General features: G+C 37.0%; 1 protein-coding gene across 1 annotated transcript in view; it reads left to right on the forward strand.

Annotated features, from left to right (window-relative positions):
- LOC139144229 (cyclin-dependent kinase 14-like) overlaps positions 1–14,670 on the forward strand; it is a 143,554-nt gene that overhangs the window by 99,700 nt on the left and 29,184 nt on the right. The gene's annotated exons all lie outside the window — the stretch shown is intronic.

Raw genomic sequence — 14,670 nt, forward strand, 5'->3', positions numbered from 1 at the left:
GAGGAAGGGCTGGGAGATTGAAGGTCAAGGAGAGATGTGTGACTGATTAGTTCAGAGCAAGGAGGGATGTGTGACTGATTAGTTCAGAGCAAGGAGGGATGTGTGAGTGATTAGTTCAGAGCAAGGACATTGAGGAAGAGACAGAAAGACAAAGAGAGATGGACAGACAGAGAGAGAGACAGACTGACAGAGACAGATGGACAGAGACAGAGACAGACTGACAGAGACAGATGGACAGAGAGAGAGACAGACTGACAGAGAAAGAAACAGGAGAGAGACAACAGACTGTCAAAACTAGGGGACTACGGAGGTACGGAGGCAAGCTGACGAATAGAATCTAGGCTAACAGACTAGCAGATAAGACAAAGAACAACAGTCAGTGACGCTGTCAGTCAATCAGTCAGTCAAACAAACAGACTGTAAAGATTGATTGAGAAATGAGCTCACTTGATTAATTTGAGATTGTATTGTCAATTATACACTGCTACGTCTTCTGTTTTTAAAACAGATGAATCAAATGATTCCAGTTGTAAACAGTTCAGGACATGTTTATCCCGACCATTTCACTTGTATTTCTGTAGTTTTTAGGTCTATTCACGCACAAGAAGATACCATATATGTGCGTGCATGCAATTTTCATGCTGTTTGATGAAAGACACTGTTACTGAAGGGGAATATATGTAGTTTATATATAATTTGTATGGTATCCAACGGTAGCTGCCCAAGTGTGTGTGTCTACACTGGTTTTAGTGAACATGTGTACTGTGTTTGCTTGTGACTGTATAAATGTGACTCTCTATATCTATCTGTGTGAATCCAAGCTCTGAATGAACCTGAATCGTGTTTGTATGAACTCTTTTTGACTGCATCGTCAGGGCTACTGGTTTGCCAAATGTTCCAGACCGAGTGAGTTTAGTCTTTTTCTTTGTCACAGCATAGATGAAGAACAAATAAAAATGGCAGGAGAATAGCACGTAAAATCAACAGTGAAATGAAAGTAGGGTGAAACACTCAGGAACTGTTCATCAAACCATTAGGGCTTCTCATTCCTAATAATCTGCTGTTCAAACAAGGCCCTCTGTTCATTGCTTCTCTGTCCCCTCCACTGGTCGGAAACCTCACAAATTCAACAGACTCCCTCGTTAGGTTATTAACCTCATAATCCCAAAATTGCTACACCCACATCACACATATGCCGACAGATTGATTTCAGGTTCATATTCATTGTCCATCTATTCAAGGTCATTTCATTTTACCAGGTGCTTTATTTTTGTTTAGCAAATCCGAGAATGCGTCGGGAGACCCCACGCTCTCACTTCTGTCTGGCCGCCCTCCTTGTTTTCTTTGAAAATATTTTGAAATGGCTTAAAGGGTGAGGGGAGTTGAATGCCCCCCTTACAAGTACCCCATAATGAGTTGGGGGATCGGTGTCTGTCTGCCGTGTTAATTTCAATCAGCTGCGATGAGACCTGATTATGGAACAAGATTGGAGTGGAATTAAAATGGCAGGGTTATTGTACAGAAGATCAATGGATCCGTACAGTTTTGTGTCTGGCCTCGAATTAGGATGGTAATTCTCAATGCATGTGTACAACAGTATTGCATTTCGACATGACATTGGCTAGCACAGGCTCTCTATTCTCTTGAGAAATAGAAACTTAAAGGCTGTAGGGAGAATCATCTGTACAAGCCTTCTTTAGCTATTGCAGTCTTAACCACACCAACTTTCCCATCATGACATGCAATAGCTTACATCACAGTATCAGCTGTAGCTCTGTGATTTTTTCCCAGCCAGCGTGATAGGGCATGCTGCATTTTCCAAATCACCGTACAATATCAGCTCAGATTGGTCACTGCAGATATTCCATACAAGTCGCTCAGTTCTGTTAGACTAAAGTTGTTTTATACTTGTACATTCTCTTCACAAACTTCAACGGTCAGCAGTATATATTGTTCAGACAATGCCAGCTTGTACTTTTGCTATATACAGTTAACATCAGTTAAAACCCGGCTTAAAGTACATCGGGTGTGACTATTGATACATTTTTCGGGTTTTTTCTCTTCATAAGATAACATTTTTTGTCCCACTCCCAAAATAATGTTAAAAATGCCTGGTTTTCAACATGTCAACGTAGCCTGTAATACTCAATCCATGCCATCTCTCTTACAAACTGTTAAATCAAGGTTACACCAGAGCAAGACTTGTCTCTACATTCAAACGCTTTTTTGGCAGGTATCGCAAGCTGGTATATAAATACAATATCTCTCTTCGACAAATGATCGCTGATGGCATCGGTGACATTGGACCTTAGTTAGTGACCACTACCTATCTGACTTACAGATTGATATATGGCGGGTGCCACATGTGGGGCAGGATGCGCTTACTATTTTCGAAACACCTGACATCACTTCTTGGTCTTTTGGCCAGAGGTCCATATATCTTTCTTTCATGAATATGACTTTGTTTGTGTACCGTCTATTTACTGTCTATTCTGCGCTGTTTTGTGTCTATGTTTACAACTATTGTCTTACAAATTCTGACCTAGTGTTATTGGATTATGGATTGGTATGATTGTGATTATTTTACTCAATGTTACTGTTGATCACTGAATTTTGAGTTTGTCTAGGAGTCGTTTGTCAAGTAAGTTGTACACTATTCTAACTGCACACACTGCATCGTATTGCGAAGGTTACATGTAACACCTTGTTTTTCAACATGGAGGTCCTACTGTATTTACATCAAGATCACCAACCCATAACTTTCCTTTGCTATTATTTTTGTCAAGTGTTACAAATGACTTGCAGCTTGACATCTCATGGGCTGATCGGACTTCCATCACTTTTAAACTTCACATCCAATCTGTCCTCCAGCGTCTCCTCTGGAGTGACTTACACAAATCAATCAGAGTCATATTGGCTCAATGCACAGTCAGAGAATACAGCCATGAAGGTTTGTCAGCGGCAACCATTACAGATGACCAACTAACCATCCTTCAATTTCCTGCCCCCATTCTTACCACTGTCTATTGGAATGGATAGCCAATCTTCTCATAGCGTATTTAATCAGCGTTTCCCTAAATGCAATTTCTCTGACAAAGCCAGATTGAAGAACAGGGTACATTTCAACATGAAAACTCATCTATTCATCTACGTCTACGTCGACTCCATGATAAATTTGCAGGGTTCGTCGAGCATTCTCCAAGTTACTGCAGGTCTGGCAATTAAACAGAATAACAAATGGTGTTTTTAAGCACACATGGCAAATATTAATCACCACTTTATTTACAGTGAACTAATCATAAAATTTTACAAAAAATATCTTACTGAGCAGTGCTTTGCAGTCTATCATTAAAACATTAACTGTCACCTAGGTTGTCTGTTTAAACATATATAAGACTTACAACTGACTATAAAGCAGGTTTCCTGAAAAATATAGAACTATAAATTCATTCTCATCATACTGAGGAGCCAATTGGCAGGCATTTTGTTCCATTTGCCCTTCCTATCACACTTTTCCGCTGAGAGCTCAAGATTTTTTGTTGGACAGAAACAAAGTCAGCATGTATACTCTCACAAACATCAGTGTTTAGCAAATTAATGTTTGTCTGTATTGCCTGCTGCCAAAGACCAGGTTTCCAGTATTTATTATCATTGTGAGCATATGTTATAGAGTATCTTTTATGAAAAGTTTTGATGACATCTTCAAGATGCAATCACAGTTGCTGGATAATTTCACTTTATATTGTAGAAAATCTGTAGAAGAAACAGTAAAGATAGAGATAGGCATGACATAGAGACCCATGATTAAAGTGAATGAGTTGTTCAAATATTCTTTGCTGTTGGACCTGAGGTACAGTGTCTGAATCTTTACCTAATTTGGGAATTATGTCATCTGGAGTGTCTCCTGTGTTTTGATGTACTTTAAACCACATGGGAAAATAGGTGTACATCAGATTTCTTGATAAGGTAATTAAAGTAATGAAAAAAACTTCTTGGAAAATTTACCAAATAATTTTTAATTATCAGATTGGATGGTAGTCAGGCAGATATAAAATGCAAGAACAAGCTGTGGATGAAACAACAGGATATCAGCACTGATTGAGTATTTAGAAACATGTAATGGAAAGGTGTTGTATTTGTGGCTGACTATTGTGGCTTTTTGGTTAAAAAAATTCCTTAAACTCAGAAAAATAGAAGTGATTTGTAGGAACAATTCTGATATTTATGGAAAATAAAAAAATTGCATAACATCTTCAATGATGTATTCATCCTTGATTTATCCTGACTGGAAGTATTATTTTGTTATAGTTTTTCAATTACTTCTCATATGGAGTCCCCTTAAACACTTTGACCGTGTAAGCCTTGGTTAATATCTGACCATTCCATTTGTGGTGAAAAGTTTCAAGGTCTCTCCATTGTGGCAAAACTAAGTACAGCCAGCGGCTGAACCAAATGACATTTTTGCACAAATGTTTTGAAGGTGAATTGCTGGCCCATGTATGGTTTATAAGAAGCTAGGAACCTCATTATTGCAGTGGGTCAAGTTTCCTGCATTTTGTCCAGTACATGCTGTGATGTTGTGACTAGACACAAAGTTGTTTTGGTAACCTTTACCTGGTGTATCAAGTTATTGTACCATTGCTTGCCCAGCTCCGTTGTTCAATTCTGAGTAAATTGGATCGTTTTCCCTGGAGGCTGAAATCAAATGCATTCTTGTCTACACTCCGTGATGAAGTCACTTCCATCTGTGTTGTTCTGTGATTTGAACTTGCTCATGTACAACAGTGAGTGACTGTCAGTAGATTTCTGTTTACTCATTGACCTTTTCTGTAGTCAATTTTCTGCAATACTTAAACTTTTTTTGCATCTTTTTTCAGTATTATCCTGACCATTTTTGCATCAGAATTGTCAGTATCACAAAAAATTGAACTCTGTCGTAACATCGTTACTTGAATGAATACGTTGAATGAAGTGTTTTAATCCGCCTGATTATAAAAACAAGTAACCAGACAAATGACAACTAGGCCAAATTCTACATCAGGTATCAGAACTACTTTCTATTTTTCTGTCGTTCATTTCATTTTACTTCATTCCCAACACCCCTACCCTATAGCCTGCTCATTACAGGTCACAGCTCCCAATTTCGTCAACAACAGTGCACGGTGATTTTCTAATGATTAGTTACAGTGTTGGGCATTGTGGTACCTGGGTTCTTTTCCTAATTGGACATGGATAATTGAAGACAGCTGGCAAAACGAGTAAGCTGCAACCACTGTTAGGGATTTTTGATCAGCAATTATTGGATGAATCTGGATAGAGTTACAAATAATCTCACGCCCTGTCAATAATTGCAGATGTAATGATGAACACAGATACGGAGACTCTGATTATTATCTTTCGTGTGATCATCTCATCTTACTTTGCATACCATGAGGCTGCCACCCTTTTGAAAATCAATATCAGATACCACTTCCGAAGTCATTCCAAATTAAGATTATGTCACTTTTTTGCAACGCTATGGCTGACAAATGACATCATCGAGAAAAGTTGGTTGAAACCAGACAATACTTATAATTTATACATCCTGGGTGAAAAAAAATTGTCACACTTTATGGCCATCAAATCTTATTATTGTCAATTTTTTTAATTATGTAATAGTAATAATCACCATGTTATCTTCCAATTTCATTAAAGCCCCTGTAGCTGTAACTCTTGAAATTTGTTGACCTGAAAATTTCTATTTTCTCTGGTGGTTTCTTTAAATTCTACAGATTTAAAGGATATACCGGTAGTCTTTTACCACTGAAAAATTGGACAAGTAAATTTAAATTTTGACCGTTATTTTGATTTCCCGCCATTTTTAAAAATTGGTAATATTTCAAAGAAAACATGGCATATGATGTCCCAGTGCAAAGCATTCAGCACTATATGCATTATAATGGACTACTCTGTTGTTTCTGTGAAGATTCCAATGCATATATGCACTGCGTACTGTGTTTTTGCTTTATCTGCATGAGGGCGCCATTTTTTGTTTGGGCAAACATTTATTATTTATCTTGCTCAAAATTGCACATGCAGTCCCAGTGGACAGTTTATTCTACCTGTATAACCACCCCTAAATGAGTACATTCCCATGAACTTGTTATATTTTGGAAGTAAAATTACAAAAAATAAGGCTAAAAGATACAGCTATAGGGCCTTTAATGACAGTGGAAGATTATTCCTAGATTAGTTTCTAAAAGCAGAAAATTGAAGGAACACATTGGGCAGGTGCATGGACTTGCCACATATATGCTAAGACTGATCTAGCCAAAAATGGATGTGTATATGAAAACGCTGCAGGGTAAACACAAACTCTATTTTGCAGAAAGCGGTTCTCTCTAACAACTTGCAATGACTCACACCTGTATTGCTTTATTACTTTCTCAAATGCTTTAATGTAACAGACGTGAGCACTTTGTAGTTCAGAGGTCTTGTATATCTGAGAAAAGGTGAGGAAAAAGTTATCACAACTCATGGTATGAGGTAATAATTCCTCAAAGTGTTATATTCAAAATTAAAAACTAATGAAGTAGCTGATATGGACAGTTAGCTTTGATGTAATTTCTCTGAGCAAGCAATGAAGCAGCATTTTTTGATGAATTTTGATGAGAGAGTTGAGTTGTCCATTGAACTCTCCTCAGTGAATCTTCTAAAATAATTTCTTCTGATCATATTTCCACATCTGCCGACGTTATTTTGTTTTTGCTTAAGTTTCCTGTGAGAGTTAAAACTTAATGAACTAAAATTAGTTTGTCAAATGACAACATAACAAGATGAATTGAGTTTTTTTAATTTACTGTAATTTTTCAGTCGTATGATGAATCAGAGAACCAGTAGCAAAGTCATTTTGTCTCTCTTGAAAGTATTTGAAAGAGTGAGAATGTTCCAGGATGAAGAAAAAATCTTGAATCATGATGTTGGTTTCCAAGTCAGGTTGAGTTTTGGGAAGAATTGACTTTTTACAATAGTTGATGGTTCATCAAAAGCACATGTTTTCCATTTTGAATCTATAGAACAAAGAACGAGAGTTATTCAGATTGATTTTCAGATCATAAGATGGGAGAGAGATGTGAATTTTCTTTCCAACTTTGCTATTGACTTCAAATGAAAGCTTCTGAGATTTAACTGAGACACAATGCTTGCCAAGCAAATCACACATAAAAGAGATCAGTACAACTTTGTCATCCATTAGATAATAAACTGAAAAGAAAATGATCATAGTCTGTACGAAGATCTTTGAAAATCTCATTCTGTTTTATTTTGTGAAAGAACGTGAGTTCCCTTTGAATGTGAGCTAAACTATCCTCTGCACCCAAGTAGTAAGATCACTTTCAGAAATTTGAAATATTAAAAACTTTGTGTCTTTCTTATGTTTTATCAATTACAGCCGGAGGTTACTGCTCTTCTGTCATGGGAGGGTAACTTTTTCTGTGAGTAGTGTCAGTGCCGTGGGTGTTACGGAGGAACATCAAACGCACAGATACACAGCAATCATCAATTACAGAGTGTCGCCTCGAGGATGAAGCAATTTTAATTTTCACATCTGTCCAATGTATTTTGCTCCGTTTCCTTTACTGGTAAAATTTCACCCTTCCTTTGTCACTACATAAAAAAGGTTTTGTTTTGCATTTTGAAACTATGGTGTTTATTTATTTATTATTTTGAAACTATAATTTTTATTTCTTTATTTTTTTTTGGTGATTAATACATTTTTATTTGCTTGTTTTTTTCGTGAGAGATAATGAGTTTTGATATATGTCTTCCAGCAAGGTCATCCAATGGAGTTTGTCATAATATTCATGCAAAATAGTCCTGACTAATTTTGGTCAAAAGATTGAGCTGAACTCTACTTATTTCATGAAGATGGAGATATGTAATGGTACACTTCTTGCAGCAGGGGTGATTTTAATGCCAAGTGCCCTAAGTCATTGAAAATATGCACGATCATGCAAATAAGTTTTGTACATGTATATACAACCACGCACACCTCCCAGCACCTCAAAGTGCATACATACACTACAAACAGCCATGGACATTGCTGTGTTTCCCACAGCTGGCAATGCTATCGTCAGAGCTGCCAGCCTATTACCCAAGATGCAGTTTGATAATCTGTTGTACTCTGGTGTGCATGTAGATGACATATTGGTCTGTCACTTATGATTGATATTTCAATTCTTTCTGTTTATTCAAGAGTCAAGCATTTGAATCTTCTCAGTTATCTTAAATCTACCAGAGACTAGATTTCTTGTAGAGTTTTACACAGAGCAGTAACACCTCCACAAGAAATTCCCCATCAATCTTTTCCAAGTCAAAGATTTGCTGTCAATTTTTTCCAGTATTTTTGTTCCATCTGTAAATAGGTCATTGTTCTAGTTTCAGAATTCATGTTGAATGCATAGTGTTTAACTGTTCAGCACAAACTGTGTACGTGTGTAGTGTCCAGCATCGTTGTTGACATCGAGTTGCGATATTACTCATCGCAGACTTTATTTGTCAACATAACATTTCATTCTGTACACAAAGAACTGTGTTTGTGCATGGTATGTTCAGAGATTGTGCTTGATGAGGAAAATACTTACTTTGTATTTCAACATACTTATAATATGGAGAAGAAGAAAGTATACTATTTTCTGCAAACAAATGATATAAACATCATAGTTACTGCTATTACTGTAATTGTTCCTTTGAAGTAGAACATTATGGTTTCCTGAGATTTCAAGAGACAGCAATCTGTTCTATCTCCTTTTCTCTGCTGACATGTGACGTTGATGCTTTGATGATTGAGGTCTTATGGTAAAATTGTGAAGATGAACACAATTTTAATGGAAAGTGTTACTGGCTGGTGTACATCTAAGCCTGTTTGGCAAGACGGTCTGTAAACACCCCTGTGATAACTGTTGAGAAATCACTGCTAATAGCTGCCAATTATGTCGTAAACAAGTGATCTCTTTTCAGACAAGCCTAGTGTGAATCAATGAAGTCAGTACATCTCATGATATTGCTATCTGTCACAGTCTCACTTTTTGGAAACTTTCTCAAATCTGTCATGGACAACCACGGTCACTTCACTCCCACACCACTGCAGCAAAATTCTGATTTTTAACCAGATGGAGAGGCGGAGAGTTGAGGACTCATGGGTGGACAATAGACTGCTGACAAAAGATTTAAAATGGTTCAACTCTTTGTCAAATGTTTCACAATGCATGTCCCATCATAAATTGTGAACTTCAATGCCAATTTAGGACTCAATTAAAGTAAATTTTTGTTAAGACGAATATTTTTCCACTCTGTTGAGTACCACATCCTAATATGTTCATCTCTCAACTGAGGAAAGTGACATGAAAACCAAATACATGTACTCATTGGCTCCAGAGTGGGTGCGTCATGTACACCAGTACCAACCCATATCAAAACAAAATCATTTCTGTATGCACAGCATTCAAACATCTGCCAATACAGTACTGCAGATCAGTTTATAAACAAAGTGTGCATTGTGGTTCCCTGATAGAAACCTCTTTCTACTCTCTGTGTTTAGACTTTCTCACATCCTGGGCTGTGCACCCTGTTCAAACTCTACTCAGTTTAATTAACTGAATTGTAATTCTTTCAAGGTCTGTAACTGGGAAGGTTGTAGATGTCCACTCCCAGAAAACAAAGCACTTCCACATTGTTCCCCATCTGTACTCACTGTGTACATACTCCAAATGCATTTACCAGAAGTCTAGAAAGTTTTCAGGTTTTCTGTTGTTGTAGTATAATATCAGATTTTGTCTGGCACTGTTAGTGGAGTTTGTCAACCTCTTAACGACGGATGTGACCGTGATGCAGGACACCTGTGTGAGGATTAGACCCCTCAGTGAAACTCTTTAGCAGTTCATGGTTAGGTCAGAATGTCCTCCTGAAGAAGCGTTCAGTCTTTGATCGTGGGAGAGTCTTTTGGAAATTGTGCCAAGCAACTCTAATGTATTGATTTGTCAAACATACTGCGTGATGATGTGTAATAACACGGCAGTGTGCACTCTTTTTGAATTTATAATCAAACAAGATGTGGCTTTGAAGTTAAAGATAGAAGGGCAATGTTGTTTGTTTTTGGACTGAATGACAGAACAGAAGGATGCAACTAAGTGAAAGATTTGACACTTTTAAGATGTATTATAGCTTTGTTCATAAGTTTCACAATATTAATTTATGTGATATGCTGCCTGAACTTTATTTGTTCCATGAGCCATACTAGTTGAGGAGGAGGATATTGGATACCTATGTTTGAAAAGCAAATTCACTCTTCAAACAGATTTGATTCACTGTGCAGCCTGAGGGCCCAGCTCCATTGTTAATTTATGCCTTTCCATGCTTCATTGATGTGTCCAAAAGTAAGGAAATACGTACATGCAAATGTTACCAAAATATCCCGGGGGCTCAACTTGTTTCCCCAGAGGGGGTATTAACATAGGTTGGAATGGTTCAGATTCTAGCCCTGTTGTCATGTAAATCCAATGTTTTCAAATATTATTTGGATTTCATTGAAATTGTCAAGCACATTGACAGGTGGACAATCAGAACTCTCCTCTTTGTGTTTTTGTTGTTTTGTTTCTTGGTGCATGTGTGTGCCAAGCGCTATCGGAATACATTTTCAGTGACTTGGTAAAAGCCTTTATACACTCTGTGTCCACACACATCTGAGATGAAGAGAATGACAGTGAGATATGCTTGGAATTTTCACTGAAAAGCAAAGGTTCTTTCAGCCAAGTGGCTCATTTTCTGGGCTCTTTTTTGTCTTTGAGAGTTCTTCTAATGGTACTATGCGTCTCAAGTAGTCACAGCCAAAACACTTCAGATCAAGTAAGAAGGCCTACTGGTCGGACAGTGAAGAGACAATCTTATTTCTCTTATTTTTTCCAGTCTTCAGCCAATAAAATGTCATTGTCTTCAAGAGAAGTAAGGTTGTCTAGAAATCAGGAATAAAAGTATTATAGACTTTATTTGAAATTTTCATTATCTGCTCAAAAATGTTAAGGTTTTATTAAGGTATAATAATATTTTTCACTCTCGAAAAAAAAAATGTTCTTTATGCTTCTCCCTTAAGCATGTGAAAATACCATCCAATAAAAAAATGACACAATTTTTTGTTCCTTCTCACAAATTGCTACTATTATCTGAGCGTTCAATGTCTTTCAGATTCTCTAGAAGAACTGGATAGTATTGAAGGGAAGGAAAAGTGAAATGATAGCTTTTGAAGAAACGTTTTGTTTGATATTTTGTTTGTAACTTCCAATGAATACGCTGTTAAGAGTTTTATTTCAAGAAAATATGTTCCCAGATTCAAATTTTGCCCTTCAGAGAAGAACAGAATTTCTGTTTCTGTTATAATTTATCTTTTATTCTGAAAGGACATTCTTGAAATGCTTTTTGTTGTCTACATGGTACATTGAAATGACCAATGTCAGCACAGAATTGTCTCTTTGAAAAAAATGACCAATAAAACAAAAGCCATTGTCAACATGGAAATTGATTCTGAAGGTTGCTTTGACATGTCCAACAAAATGCAGTGTAGGGCAAACACCTCAACGTTATGTATTCCAAAGTCTTGTATCTAGCTCTGATAATTTGAGTTCAAAATGAATTTTAGCTTCTAGACTGTGCATACATGCAGCCTTCACCACCATTAGGAATGTGACGGTCTCCATCACTAGGACCGTGACGGTCTCCACCACTAGGACCGTGACGGTCTCCACCACTAGGACTATGATGATCACCACCAGGAATATGACATCAAAATTTCAAAGTTGTCTGTGCGCTGTATTGATATAACACGTGTGGTGCAGAATGGATGTGTGTTCTTGTCCAGCCCAAGCTAGACTTGATGAAAGGGTCAATTAGCTTTTCAAGTGTTCTACTCTTCTGCAGTACTTCAGCTTCCTGTTACCCTATTATGAAGCTTATATTTGCCATTCCATAGCTACACAAAATGTCCAAAATGATGTAGGAAATGCCATCATGGGCATGTTTTTATTGCCTTTTTTGAGTGTTAATTAACCTACAGTACATGTATGGTCAATAGCAGTGTGTTTGTAATAAATGACTCATGATCCAGCTAAAACTGTATTGGATTTATTTTAAAATTAGCAGACGAAGAGTATTTCAGCCACTGTGAAACAAAAAAACATGAAATTTTTGAATTTTAAAACAATGAGTCCAACCATTTACATATCAACAAAGGAAGATCATCAAAATTACATTAGAAAGGTAAAAGGGGTCATAACTTGTTGTGTTTTCATTCCTGTTTCTTGACATAGAAACCTATCAGAGCAAGACAAAGCATCTTTTACCATCTGATACTGTCTTTGTTAGCGAGTTTGGAACTATTTAGTCTGGAATGAAGGTAAAATTCAAGTCACCATGTTTGAATTCTTTTCAATGAAATTCTTTCCATGCTTCTGATGGTTTCCAGCCAAGCATGATTTGGCCAATGAATCGTAAACAGTCGACAGTTTTTTGAAATTTTCCTCAAGATTTTGAAGCAGACAAGCCCTCCAGATGGAGAGTAAGGCAGATGAAATCATTCTGAAGCTGTTACAAGATGACAAACAGATATCTGTCTATATTACAGGTTTTGTACATTTTGATCATTGTTGCCAAAAAAAAGGGATTTTTTTTTCACCATTTCAGAATTCACACCAGTAGATTATCTGCAGACATAGTGACAGGCTCCAGGGGATACCATAACATTGTTGAGTTTTCTGGTTTATTGTTAGAATACTGGCTGCTGTGGAAATCCCAGTTGCCTGTCCACCGTGTTTTCACAGACCGTTTAGATAACCCGTTTTCTGAAACCAAGCGTCAACAATGCCTTCAAATTCAGTCATTCCTCAGTGGATATGCCAGTCTTTCAAATATTTTCTGAATTCTTTTTTCCATTTACCAAACTATTCAAGTCCGTCTAGGAGTCAACTCTCAAGAGACTGGAAAAAAAGAAAACAGAAGAAGAAGAAAGAAAATCACATAACTGAAAATCACTTGAATTCCAAATATCTGTTTGGAGTTATCTGAATCTTTGCAAAGCAAAAACAGCTTTCAACAATATGGTTACTTGGATTGACGTACACACACTTAACATTCCAAACATTTGAGAAATCAGTGATAAACTGTTGAACGTTAAAGGTGTGCACCACGTGCATGGCAGGACGTCTTTGATGTGTCTTGGACTGTGTTTTTTCAGCGATAAGATGATGAATGCTAAAAGGTTTGGAACACGCGCTTGGTTTTGACTTCCTTGGTGTTCCGAGGAGTTTGTTGTTTCTGGATAATTGCAAAGTTATGAATTCCTTGTGCAGTCGTCAAATGCCACCTTTGGCTCATTAGTGACCAAAAGAGTTTTTTATGGCACGACACAAAAAGTACAAAAAACTTTCCTCTTGGAAGCATTCAAAAAATTAAGGACCTGTCTATGAGCGGGAAATATTGGTTTATTTTGTTCCAAATGGTTTACCATTCACAAGCTGTGACTTCCTATGGTGACTAGCTCCCGACCAGCCCAGACTCACGTAGTGTTTGCCTGCTTTCAACTGACAGACTGACTTGATGTAGGCAGCTATAGATCTTGTTAAAACAAATTATGCTTTAACAAAAGAGTTAGTGAAGCATGGACAAAGACTGAAGCACATGATATTTTATCTAGTGTGTGTGTGTACGGGAAATAATGAAGTGGTCATATTGTCACAGCGATTTCTCTGTGCCTGAATACAGACTTTCAAAACTCTGTGTCTCAATATCTTGCCATTTGCAGTTCCAATAGTGGCATCTATATAAGACATTTGTACATCCTGTAAGAAATGGATTGTTTGCCATATACTGTTAAAAAAATCAATATAGATTTTTTTATACTGTTTGACATTATCTGAAAAGGCATTAAAGAACCCTGAAAATGAAACTCAGTGAATGTCAAACAAGACATCCAGATATTTTCCATCAACAAAGACACTTCTAGTTTTGATGGATGGCTATTTTCAATGACAAAAGATGAGCCGTTTGTGTTTGACTTCCAAGTTTTGCACATTGTTTCAAATATCACAATGCTGTTTACTATTTTGAAGAAAAGTATTTTATTAGTTTCCCTGCAATATACCGATACATAATGTAGAATTGAAAGAGAGTACATCAGCTGTCAAAAAATAAGAGATGCACCATTTAATCTTGCAGAGTGGTTAGAATCAGGACACATTTTTTTGCCTCATAATATTTGAAATTTTTCCCTAATAGGCAGGGAATGCATCTTTTTTTCCAGACTGCTACTCTTCTTACCAGTTTCTAGTTGTGAGGTTTCTGAAATTGTTGCTCTACAAATATCCATGTTTCAACAGACTCCTCCCAAGATTTAATGATACACTTCTATTCTATACTACAGTATCTCATTAATTAAAGTGACTCATCAACCGACAGCCAATGACATCCCACCGGACCAATGACATCACAGACAAGCTGTGTTTCAGCAAATGTATGGCTTAGTCAGTCAATCCTTGTACTTCAGCTTCTGTACCTGACGCTGACGGTACCATGATATGAAAGTACCATGATGTGACGGTACCATGATGTGAAAGTACCATTACAAAGATTGATGCAAAAAAAGTGAGG

This window comes from Ptychodera flava, chromosome 11, assembly GCF_041260155.1.
Source record: "Ptychodera flava strain L36383 chromosome 11, AS_Pfla_20210202, whole genome shotgun sequence".
Classification (NCBI taxonomy): domain Eukaryota; kingdom Metazoa; phylum Hemichordata; class Enteropneusta; family Ptychoderidae; genus Ptychodera; species Ptychodera flava.